General features: G+C 38.0%; 1 protein-coding gene across 1 annotated transcript in view; it reads right to left on the reverse strand.

Annotated features, from left to right (window-relative positions):
- Positions 1-3,976: 3,976 nt before the first annotated feature.
- The window catches only part of LOC115232889, a 27,063-nt gene continuing 20,442 nt past the window's right edge, over positions 3,977-10,597 (reverse strand). The window contains exon 17 of the transcript XR_003883673.1: positions 3,977-5,341. The gene's annotated coding sequence lies outside the window, so the exon portion shown is untranslated. The remainder of the gene's footprint in view (positions 5,342-10,597) is intronic.

Genomic DNA, 10,597 nt, shown 5'->3' on the forward strand with positions numbered 1-10,597 from the left:
TGGTGGACCATTGGATTCCACGGAATGCGACGCGCCAGCCACTTGGCAATCCGCTCAAATACGGCTGCATCTGCGCGTCCAGAAGCCGATCGGACTGCCTATCTTCTGTTCCATCTCACAATCCGCTCGGTATCCTCTTTCCAGGATGGTCGTGGGAAACCACATCCTGGCGTGACTCCAAATTGCGTGCAAAACCATCAGTGCTAAATGCGAGGGGAGCCGAATTGGTGGTCGAAGAGTGAGAGAAGCACATACGGGGCTGCTGTATACCTGCCTGCCGATCGCGATCGATTGATCCCTCGTCGCCGAGCGTTGAAAGGTAATTAATCATTAATGATCCGCCGTAAAAGGACGGCGGCGACGACGGCTTTTAGCAGGGAAACTTTTCAAGTACGAGTGTACTGATAATGAAATTCGCAACTGTTGTGTTCGTATCGTCGCGCGCAAAAGAAGCATTTTTTAAAAAACCATTGTCTTGCATTTCTCTTTCCCCCCAGATTAATTAAGAGCCCCAGTCTACTTTGAAAGATAAAAAAAAAATCAATTTTTTGTTACATTTTCTGAACGTATGTCTGAAGAATATGTCTTTCAAATTTTATTGAAAAATTCGCAAAATTAACGGTGGTATAAGACCTTGAACAGGATAGCGCGAGCGTCTTTAAACAGATCTGCAAAACTTTAAAGTTAAAGCTTTTTTTTTAAACACTGTTTTAAAAATTGGTGTAACAGATATCTTGAAAACTAATGGACTGAATAACTTTAATTTTTTTTTAAATAAAAGAGAACATTTTTTAAGGGGATACTGAACCTAATTAAAATTTAAAAATTTAATATATAATATTTTTTGATCTTTAAAAAAATGAACAAATTTCAACAAAATTAAAACATCTAATTTTAAAATAACGCTATACTTTGTTATTTTTTAATTTTTTTAAATGAAATTAAGTTATCCCAAAAGTATCCCAAAAATATTCTACGGAATAAAACTAGACCGAGTTTTTTATTTCTGATAGTTACACGAGGAGCAGCATATCACACCGTCGAATATATTTTTGAACACGCTACGCGAAGAGGCTCGTTTTGAACAAAAAGAAAACTAAATATCCAAGATTTAAAAATACTGACGTATTGTCTAAACGTCAATCAAAATATATGTGAAACGTCAAAAAAATTAATTTTTTAATATTCTTCAAAAAAGAATTTCTAAAAATCATTTATTTTTCATACTGCTAGAGTAGACTGGACCCTTAAACTTTTCATCTATATATATTTTCCCTAAGTTTATTCTCTTTATTTAAATTTAAATTAAAGTCAAACGATAAATTGCACTACAGACTACATTGTTCTTACTCAATTTAACATTCAACATTTTTTAATATAACTCGAAATAAAATCTACTTGTTGCCGCGAGTTACACGCGAGCGTAAAATTCGAAGTCGCGACACCTCAATCGTGTCTTTTCCGCAATAATTGACCGGTGCTTCACTGGCAGCCCAATTACGTGCGAAGATACTTACAATCAACCCAACAATTGTCGCCGATACCAGATAGCTCCGATAGCTGCAATATTCGTCGACGGCGCCCGATATATCGGCGACGCCAGACGTAATTAGCTCGACGACACCGACACCACTTCTAGATTTCGTCGGCGGATTTTACTGATATATGATGATCTTCTTACTAAAGAATAACATCTCACACATGTAAATAAAAAGATAACATCGTCAATAACACGGACGCCTCAATGAATAATCTAAATTTGTGATGCTACATAATTACATAATTTCTAAACTACGAGTAAGGTATTTTTCATTATATATATCGCTGGACATCAAATTTGCATAATTCGCGAACAATTTTCATATTTTTATTTTTTTTTTTTTTTTTACTTGGGGATCAATTTAATCGTCGTTAATGTCACCTCGCAATCCGGACGAGCCTGTGAGAGACAGAATTGACTCTCGTTGGGCGGGAAATTGAGTTCTGGATATGAAATAATTAATGCTACCTCGCAAGTGACACGGACGTAAAGCGCGTCACCGCGTTACGTCCTCGACCCGCTCCTTCGTCCGCAATCCCTAAGCGCGGTCCTGCCGAGACGGCAGGAGGGTGGGACACCCTCCTCTCCCTTCCTCAACCCTCGTGTCATCCCGCGGCCCTTCGTTTCACCTGCGTCGCCCCCCGCGTCTCCCCAGCCGCCGCCACCGCCGTCGTTTCCGACCATAACTCAAAATCCCTCAGGTGTGCTAACCGCGTATGCCAGCGGTCACGTTGGAATGTTAAGCCGCGAGCTTCCACCATTATTAAGCCTTGTCCACGTTCACAGTCGCCGCACGTGCGTCGCGACATGCACACATGGACTTCTCTCCTGCGGAACGCAGAACCGCACTGGACCGCACGCGAATCTTCGGCACAAACGGCGTAGAATCGTCCCACTTGAAATTTGTCACCGCGGATATAAATTTGTCAGCCGTAATAAATTTGCAGTTGTAAAATAAATGGAGCGGCCAAGGAATATAAGCCATCGTTAAAATGTGCTAGCCGTGATGTTTTCAAGAGATTATCCGACGTTAAAAGCGCAAGTGGAGATCCTCGATGATGAATTTTGAAACAAGGAAAAGATGTGATATGGGTAAAAATTCCCTTTTTAAACAAAGAGATCTTACTTTCTCGCAAGAATTACAACTTTCAACTTTGATTTATATATCGGACAGCGTACACGTTCGATATATAAGCGATACATAAGAGAAATCGGTAAACTTTCTCCGACATTCGGCTGGTCGCTTATCGGGGACGAAAATTATTAATTCAAACATCGTCGGAATAAACGCTTATATTTTATCCACATCGACCGTGAATATAAAGTTCCGCGGTGTTCCGAGAAGCACGCGGTACCCAACTTCTTCTTCGGTCAAATGTGCCAAATTGAAGCCGAATTATAACTTTCCTGCGATGTGTCAAACCGAACTCGAGTCGATCTCAAATGTAAAGTTCGTAGTAGAATTTTATAAGCATAGTTCCCCGCTTTTATAAGATCGTCCTACTTTCAGTTTGGCTTCTCCACTCTCACACCGATTGATACCTAACAATCAGGGGATTCGAAAACTTAACTATTCATCAATATCTCAATAGTGAATCCGATTCAAATTCATTGAAGATTAACAATTCTCAAAAGTATTGAAACTTAAGCGTACAACGATAAAGTGTTATAATTATTTTTCTTTTGCAACAAAATTTCTGGCATTGTGAAATTTTCTTTTCCTTATAAAGTTATTTAAATAACAAATTATATTAAGATATTAATTCAAACTTTTTTAATAATATACCAAAAAATTTTTCAAAATTAAATAAAATTTCTTTACTAAATCAATATTTTATAAATTTAATATAATAAATTATATAATATATTATAATCCAATAATTTATAAATTGATATAAAACTAAATTGATAGAAATTCAGACGTTCTTCAAAATTCATTTTGAAGAACGTCTGATAACTGATAACTAAATTATAAATTAATATTGAGCAGACATGTATGTGATTTAAAACTAAATCAATATCAGCTATTAAAAGTTGGACGGACAGAAATTTTGTCCGACAGAATTTTAAAATATGCGCAAAAAAAGGCTATGTAAAAGATATATTCTTAGATGAATACACGACACACGTAAAGGAGTTTTAAAAAGTCGCTAGTAAACTTTCTATAAATCTATAATTCTATAATTCGAGATATATATAAACAGTTGTATTCTTTCCAAAAAAATTCATTTGGTCGTTTATTCACTTTTATTAATTTTCTTATTTGTTAATTGTTTTATACAAATTTTTTTTTTTCTCCAGATAAATTATTTTCAGACAAATGAGATATTTTACCAACCCTCCTAGATTTCTAAAAAAACATAGTATTATATCATTATAATATCTTCTCGAAAACTAGGCTATCACAATATTTGTTAACGTCACAATGGAGTATAATCGCTATAATTGCACATTTAACTTCTCGGCGAGCTTTCCACCGTTCCGGCGGTATCAAAACAGCCAGAACTCGTCCATTCTCGGCGGCCGCTATGAATTATCCGTCCCGCCGTTCTGTTTTCGGACGTAACCGCGTCGTTTCATTACGCGTAATAGAGAAATCTTGCGCGCAAACTGCCGCGAGAGAGTTCTGCCAGATCCGACAAAAAGCGACGAAAGGGATTCGCCTCTAACCGTAACAGCCAACGTGGGACATATACAGACACACGCCGAAAGCTCGGTCTCGCTTTTTGCCAGGCCAGCCAATTTGTCGGGGGCCGATTCCGACAAGTCGCGGCAAGAAAACGTTTGACAAACGTCTGGATATTCCCGCGGTAGGACCGTTGGGTTTCGCTCGAACCTGGTCAAGTCCGATCCTCCTCGAAAGAGACGAATGGATCTTGGGGAAAGTTCGACACCGTCGTCGTTAACGATGGCCGCATTAATTTTGATTAGCCGTCCTTATCAATTGACAAGCAGCCCGTATTCAGAGAGTTATCCGGCATAATATGTACTGTGTACCGTGCATATCTACAGAATGTAACAGGACGTGAAAAATTCAGGTGATATTTGCGTCTTGTAATTTGATAGAAACGCTTGTTCTAATGAATCAAACATGCCGTTTACAAAGCTTTTTATGCATTGTTAACAATTTTATGAAATATACATGACGACGTGTATATGCATTTTTAATGAAGAATTGACCCAGATTTTTATATATATTTTTCAGTGGCAAAATTAATAATTCTGCGACTTTTTACCATTTGACAATTGTTCAAGAAGAATGTAATCATGAGAATTTCATTAATATATATAATTACTCTTTAATGCTTTCTCTATAAATCAATTATATTACAATTTCACACACTTGTTGAAGGATGAATTAAAGAGTAAATAAAAAAAATATACACTAGTGTTGCATCGATTACACAACCTATCCGGCGGCTACGCGTTAAAGTCGGCGAGAAGAATAAAGGAAGGCGCAAGATAATTTTAAGCGACGGCGTTAACGAGATTTTAATATGCAGGTAACGCGATTGTACGGAGGGAAGTCAGAAAATACCGTTGCTCTTTTCAAGAAGTCTATCCGGGAGCGTCGTTCGCGCAAAAGGGTTGGAACGATCGTAAAGGGGATGGGGATAGAGTCGATAGGGAAGAAATCGCCCTCTCCACACTGGCACGTTGAAAAGTTTGCGTTTCATCCATTTCACGGGACCTCGGCAAGCTTTCGTTCGTCCCCCTACAAATCAATTCGTATCACCTCTGACCTCGATCCTCGTCATCGTCATCGTCTCGTCGAGACTCTTTTTCTTGCCTCTTTGCAAACTGCAAAGAAAATTCCATATCTGAAAATTTTCACAACCAAGCCGCCTGTTGTAAAGTAGCTTGTGCGTTCGTAGATTTTTTATTCCATGTACTTTTTTATTCAGCATTGCTCGTCTATTAAAGGCAGTCTATTCCAGCGTATGAAAAATTGATGATTTTCAGGAAATTTTTTAAACAATATTAGAAATTAATCTTTTTGGCGTTTTATATATTTTTTTATTGATGTTTAAACAGTACGTCAGAATTTTTAAATCTTGGATATTAAGCTTTTTTTTGTTCAATACGAGCCTCTTCGCGTAGCGTGTTCAAAAATATATGATTCGACGGTGTGACATGCTCCTCGTGTAATTGTCAGAAATAAAAAAACTTGGTCTAGTTTTATTCCGTAGAATATTTTTGGGATACTAAACCTAATTTCATTAAAAAAAAATAAAATATAACAAAGTAGTGTCATTTTAAAATTAGATGTTTTAATTTTGCTAAAATTGTTTCATTTTTTGAAGGCCAGAAAAATATTAATTATTAAGTTTTTAAATTCTAATTAAATTCAGTATCCCCCCAAAAATATTGCCTTTTATTTAAAAAATATTGAAATTATTCGGTCAATTAGTTTTCAAGATATCCACACCAAAACAGTGTGTTGAGAAAAACGTATTTAAAGTTTTGCAAGCTATTTGAAGACTCGCGCGATATCCTATTCAAAATCTTATAACACCATTAATTTTGCAAATTTTTCAATAAAATTTAAAAGACATATTCCTCAGACATCGTATTTTCAGATAATGTAACAAAAAAATCGATTTGTTTTATTCTTTGAAATAGACTGAATTCCTTATAATAAATTTCACACATCGATTGAATTACGTATTTTATTTTTCAAACAGCCTCGCATCCCAATTTTACCCATCGTTGCGACGTTTGCATAAAGAAAACGTTTCAGATCAGCAGCAGCATTGCCGAATAAATTTTGCGTTTTTTTCTCTGAAATATGTTCTGCTACCTCGAATTCCGCGAAAAACAATATTTATCTTACGACCAAAATAACATACGCTGATTGGTATTACAATCCCGATATATGCGATCGATCTACTCGCAATTCTCCATCAATTTCGACAGATGAATATTGCGCATCGCACTCGAGATTAATTGCAATGCACATGTTGAAAAATATCAAAATATTGGATTGTTAAAAGATCTCCGAAAATATTAACGACATAATCTCGGCAAAGTTTCTCGCGCGCAGAAACGTATTTCTCGGAAAAAAGGCTTCACTCCGTAAATACCGTCGTCGATTTAGCGCGTAACCTCATCTTAACAGTTTCGGGCGCCTTGACAAGCACCAGCAGTAAGGAAAATTTCATTCTGAATCCAGCCACGTACAACAAAATAGTTCTACGATTGGGCGGACTTGCGAAATAGCTTGGAAACGATGAGTTCCATATACTCGGCCGGTACGTGTATGCCGTACGCGTTTGCTCCTTCCTTTTTTTTTTTACTATACACGGAGAATGGAAGCTAATCCATTCGTTTCGCTGCAGCGCGGTGTGTGTCGTTTATCGCAGAATTTCGAATTGAATGTAACGTTAAAATTGCTCGCGTAGAAATAACGTAAGCTTGAATATATATAATATATTTTCAGAAAAGACGGGAAAGAGAGAAATAGTTGCGTATGTATAATTCGCGTCACACATTATTACTCTAATATTTTATTACTCTATATTTTATTACTCTAATTATTCCGACAAATAAAAATCTCTCTCTCTCTGCGTGTGCATTATATTGCGCGCGTGTCATATCCATTATCGGAGAATGAGAGATTTCTTTACGTTTAATAAAATATGTACGGTATTCCGACAAAATATATATGTCTGTCAAACGAAACTTTTTCATTAATATCCAAAATGTGATTTGTTCATGTGCAGGCGAATCATATTACGCTTTCACCAATTTTGATGACCCACATATTAGTTCGTTTAATTACATTCAATTTGTATTACATAATTCGCGTACGTCGCATCTTCGTAACTTCATCGTTATCGACTCAATCGAGTTTCAATTAATTAATTATCAAATTGATCATTTATCATAATTAATTAACTAGCCATACCACTTATATAAAGTGCTAATTTTTTATCTGTTTAAACATGTGTGCGTGATACGTATATTTAACATTTAATTACTCTACTACAGCATCCTATGTCATAATATTGAATGTAATGCAAATAAAGTCTCACTTTTTCAAACCATAATTTTCCGATACATCTGTTTTTTTATAAATTGTTTATTTATCAAAATTAAATATCTGTAATATTCAAAATATAAAGCCATATAAAGTAATCGTGAAGTTGAAAAGTAATTGTGCAGAAAATTAAGTTATAGTGTTATTCTCTTTATAATGTTTCTTTGGTAATGTTCATTAGCTGGAATATCAAATAACATTTGAATTACAAATTGTTGAAAATGAAAAGCTTTTTGCGAATTAAGCTTCAAATAATTAATAAAGCAAAATAATGGAGAAACATGAAGAATTATTTGTCGCTTTATTCGGAAGTACATTTTATCCCAACAGAATTTTGAATTGCGACTCAGTTACCACGATATCGAAATATTTATACTACAAATAAGGATGACGATAAAGAGAAAAGCTCTCACCTCTCCCCTTTTTAACGTGCATATTTTGTTACGAGTTAAAGTCACACCACGCGCCGTATTCGCGTGTACATATTGTCGCTTCCAAGTTTCCTCTCTTCGAGGAGCTTTAAAGTGTCGGAGCCAACGCGCGCGTATAGATACAGCAATAGTTTACGAGTCCGAGCTGCCGAATATCGATCCTCGAGAGCTGTAAAGCGAGTCCTCTTTCTCGCGCCCACCATCACTCCAGGCAAGCTTGCGCTCACTCGCTCGCTCGGCTTCGACGCAGCCGCCTAAATGCATTTCGATCGGCTTCTAAAATAGAAATTGCATCCCCCCTCTCTCCCGTCGCGAAGGGCCGTATAAGAGGAAAATTCTCGCCGCGAGGGACGAAAGAAGGGTAGGAGGGGGTGTGCGGGAGAGTAGACAATCGCGGTAAGTAGCGCACGGGTTGACACGCTCCGGGAATGTCTTCGCGCCAACGCTAGAACACACTGGGAGCTTCCCGAAGATGTGCTCTAAGGTTGCCGAGGGACGACGAAGGGGGAAGAGACGGGGGAAGGGAGAGGGAAACCGGGGACGAAGGAGGATGGCTGATGCGAATTGAATCATGGGGGCGTTTTAGCGTCTACGTGGCCCGCATTCGAAATTTCGGGGCGCCCCCGAACCCACATCCAATATAACCCCCTTCCTCCCTCCCTCCGCCCTCCTTCCCCCTGACCCCTCCGTCACGGAGTGCACGTATACATCGGCACGATGTATATGTATATGTATAGACACGAGGCGAAGCTTCAAGGTTCGGAGAAAAAATGGATTCGTATTTTCGATTTGCAATTCCGCGGCTCCTGATCCCGCGCGGCGCGTACGTGATATATCAAAGCGGAAATATCCCCAAAGGTTCGCCCGGAAAGCATTAAAAATACAGATTGGCCGTTGAAGCAACGGATCGTAAAAATAATTCATATACTCTCAGTCTATAATTGAAATAGTGGGTATAAATGCAATTGAAATATTTATTCGACAACAAACAAATTGTTAATTTATGTAGCGAAATATTTTATATTCGTATATAAATTAATTAATAACAATTCAATATACACTGCGTTTTATCCAGCGCCTTTTCGATCTAACAAAAATAAAGATAAGAGCTAGACTTTACATACATACATTCAAATTCCAATCGTGTCTACCAAAAAATCGCATTGGGAACGACGAAAAGGAGAGGTACGCTTATCGCTCCGTAGTTTATGTCGTCCACCATACGCGTATCTGGCCACCTCCGACCAGTATGTGTATACGTTCTTTTCCTATTCACGAGAAGGAGAAAAGGAAATCCGATAAAAGGAAAGGAAGGGTGGTTTCGCCCCCACGAAATCGAGATGGAGGGAGGAGGGGAGGAGACGGTAAAAAAAACGCAAGAGGAAAAAGACGAGGAAGGTTCCTCGGGACTGCATCGATTTTTAAACTTGCTCGACCGTATGCCGGAGGGGATGGCGAGGAGGAATCGGATGGGAGGGAGAAAGAGAGGGTGTAGTAGCGACCCTTTCAGAATTTGTCCAATTGAAAATTTATCCGATGTGCACGGTGTATCAAGCAGTCGCTATTTCTATCGAGGCGCGCGCTTTATTCCTCCCTTTCCCTTCGTCTTTGTTCCCTTATTTTTTTAAGGGCGCGTCTTTTTTCGCCCCCCCCCCTCCACCCACACCTCGCGGAGTTTCTTCCTTCCCAGCGCCAGGACCTTCGACCCTTTCGTGCCTTCAATATAATTCGCGGCTCGTCAATAATTCCAACGATCGCGCGGGGAAAGGAACGGCGCGAAAGTGAGGGAGGGAGTTTTTATCCACGACGTTATTATAAGTTATTTCGCATCGTCAAGAATTTCAGATGAACGAAGCTCCGCCGTTCGAAGTTTTGGAATTTTTTAATAGAGATCTGCTAGTCTTTTGTTCAGTGGAAATCTTCTTCTTCCATCTGGTATGCGGAAACTATATAACAATATAACTCCGGTAGAAATTACATTATACATCATACTCGTCGAAATAGATTAAATTAATAATTAAAAATAATTTGATAAAATAATTAAAAGAGACAGACACAGAGAAAGAATCTAGAGAAATTATCGGTAAGCCGATAGTCCACTCTTCCACTCTTAAAAAAGGCATGTTAAATTGATACTCGCAAGTATCGTTGCCTCTTATCCTGATTTGTTATCTCGACACTGCGCTATGCATTACTTTGCTGTGCGTTAATAGCATTGTTGTAACGAATAGCGCACGATTTTGGTTTCGTATAAACGTCGAGCAAATCGTACTTTTCGAAGTTGCTCTCTCTTACGATATAATAAAGTACGTATCTCCTATGATTGTTCTGCGATCGGGAGTACAAAGTGTCTCGCGATCATTGCGTATACGGCTAACCATAATAAATCGTATTTTCGCGAGTAAGAATGACTGTCGCGAGGAAACAGCAAAGGATGAGGAAGAGAGGAAAAGGAGGTTTGGACGACGAGCAGACCAACGATATGTGCTAAGTTATATAAATTGATTATCATTTATATTATTTAAAAAAAAAAAAAAAAAAAAAAAAGACATATCCCTCTTTTTTTTTTATTTTTTTCGATGGTGG

The sequence above is a fragment of the Formica exsecta genome, unplaced genomic scaffold (genome assembly GCF_003651465.1).
Source record: "Formica exsecta isolate Colony F162 unplaced genomic scaffold, ASM365146v1 scaffold1505, whole genome shotgun sequence".
NCBI classification, from domain to species: Eukaryota; Metazoa; Arthropoda; class Insecta; order Hymenoptera; family Formicidae; genus Formica; species Formica exsecta.